General features: G+C 43.6%; 1 non-coding gene across 1 annotated transcript; it reads left to right on the top strand.

The window, feature by feature from the left end:
• The first annotated feature begins 669 nt into the window (after window positions 1-669).
• LOC142447407 (U2 spliceosomal RNA) lies at window positions 670-860 on the top strand. The gene has a single exon (XR_012784125.1). It is a non-coding gene; the product is annotated as a U2 spliceosomal RNA (small nuclear RNA).
• The last annotated feature ends 1261 nt before the right edge of the window (window positions 861-2121 follow it).

Raw genomic sequence — 2121 nt, forward strand, 5'->3', positions numbered from 1 at the left:
TTGAGAAATTGTTCCACACTGAGAGCGTTTAACAAGGCATGTCAGTAAAAGCAGCGTGTGCACCTGGAAGAAACCCTGTCGCCAGCAAGGACAGTGTTGAGGCAATTGGAAAGATGGGGTCTGGGCTTCGCTGCCATTCATGTATTAGAATTCATTTATTGCTCTCAATGAATGTGCTTCATGAGGAAATATACAATTGTATTGAGAGTGATGAGGTAGATTGGCAACTGAGCCCCCAAATGATTCAGAGAAAAAGTGTTTTCTAAACTAGCCTTGAGGGGAAAAAATGCAGAAAAATTTTAAGAAAATTAATGTTCAACAGAAAGACTTTTAAGAGTTTTCCCAAGGGTAAAAGACAAAGATAAAACTAGAGGAAAGAAAACCAAATAAAATGGTAAGGTAGTTAGATTAGAGCCAGAGTCCTGGCATGAAGCCAACAGGCGCTCAAGAGAGAGCCCAGAGCCCAGAGGAGCGGACATTACAGATGAATGAGGGAAGAAAAGGGAAAAATCCTTCCCAGAATTGAAGGACATGTTTCTAGTTTGAAAAATCCTACTTCGTGTCTCCGGAAAGCCCATCATTAAGAAATAATCAGAGAATCATGGAGAAAGACTTTTCAGAAAGAAAAAACTCACTAAAACCAGTTTCATAAAGAAGTTTAGAAATCACATCGCTTCTCGGCCTTTTGGCTAAGATCAAGTGTAGAAATCACAAGGACTTCAGAACTCTTAACAGTCACACTGGAAGCTGGCAGACAATTTTTAAAACTTAAATTTTAGACGTTAAAATTCTGAAGGAAACCTTTCTTTTTAAAAAATCATTTTATTGGGGGCTCTTACAGCTCTTATAACAATCCATATACATTGTTTCAAGACCAGTTGTATCCATGTTGCCATCATCATTTTCTAAACATTTACTTTCTGTTTGAGCTCTTGGTATCAGCTCCTCTTTTTCCCCTTCCTTCTCCCCTCCCACCCTTGTGACCCCTTGATAACTTATAAATTATTATTTTCTTGTCTTACACCCACCACTGTCACCCTTCACCCATGTTTCTGATGTTTATCCCCCTGGTGGGGAGGAGGAATTAAGTGTCAATCATTGCGATCGGTTTCCCCTTCATCCCCTACTCCCCCCACCTTCTCCCTACCCCCCTGGTATTGCTATTCCCAATTCTGTTTCCGAGGGGTTTATCTGATCTGGATTCCGTGTGTCTTGAGCTCTTATCTGTACCAGTGTACATGCTCCGGTCTAGCCCACAGTGAAAGGCAGGACTGGGGTCATGATGGTGGGGGTGAGGAAGCCTCAAAGAACCAGAGGAATATTGTGTGTTTCATCAGTGCTATACTGAACTCTGGTTGACTCATCCCTTCCCTGTGATCCGTCTGTGAGGGGATGTCCTGTTGTCTACAGATGGGTTTGGGGTCTCTGCTCCAGCACCCCTGGTTCTCAACAATATGTTGGTTTGTTTTCAGTCTTCTGATGCCTGTTAGCTGATTCTATTGATACCTCATGATGTCACAGGCTGGTGGCTTCTTCTCTGGGCTTGTTGCGTCTCTGCTACAGAATAGCAGGCTGTTAGAACAAAGTGTTCTTGCGTTGAGGGAGAGCTTGAGCAGAGGCCCGGATTCTGTCTACTACTTCGATGTGTTGCCATATAAATGTGTACATAGGCCAATACTTCTATTTTTATGAATTAATATATCATACATACTCGTGTATAAGCCAAGTTTTCAGCACACAAAAAATGTGCTGAAAAACTGGGGGTCAGCTTATACACGGGTCAGTGGTACCCCAGCGAGGTGTAACATCTCGCGGGTGATTGCTGTTCCTCCACTGCTCATTCAAAGCCCTGCTGACACTGCAGGGCTTTGAATGTTTGCTCACATCTTACCAATCAGAGCCGTCCTATGACGTGGATGGCTCCACTTCACAGAAGCACCCGTAGTGATTCACTTATGCCGGCAGCTGAACTAGTTAGGATGTGCCTGTGGCTGTGCTCCATCTCTACGCTCTGGTCTCGGTGTTAATTCACATCCTGCATTTCCCACCCTAGGCTTATACTCGAGTCAGTCAGTTTTTCTGGTTTCCCAGGTAATAATTAGGTACCGTGGCTTATACTCG

The sequence above is a fragment of the Tenrec ecaudatus genome, chromosome 4 (assembly GCF_050624435.1).
Source record: "Tenrec ecaudatus isolate mTenEca1 chromosome 4, mTenEca1.hap1, whole genome shotgun sequence".
NCBI lineage: Eukaryota > Metazoa > Chordata > Mammalia > Afrosoricida > Tenrecidae > Tenrec > Tenrec ecaudatus.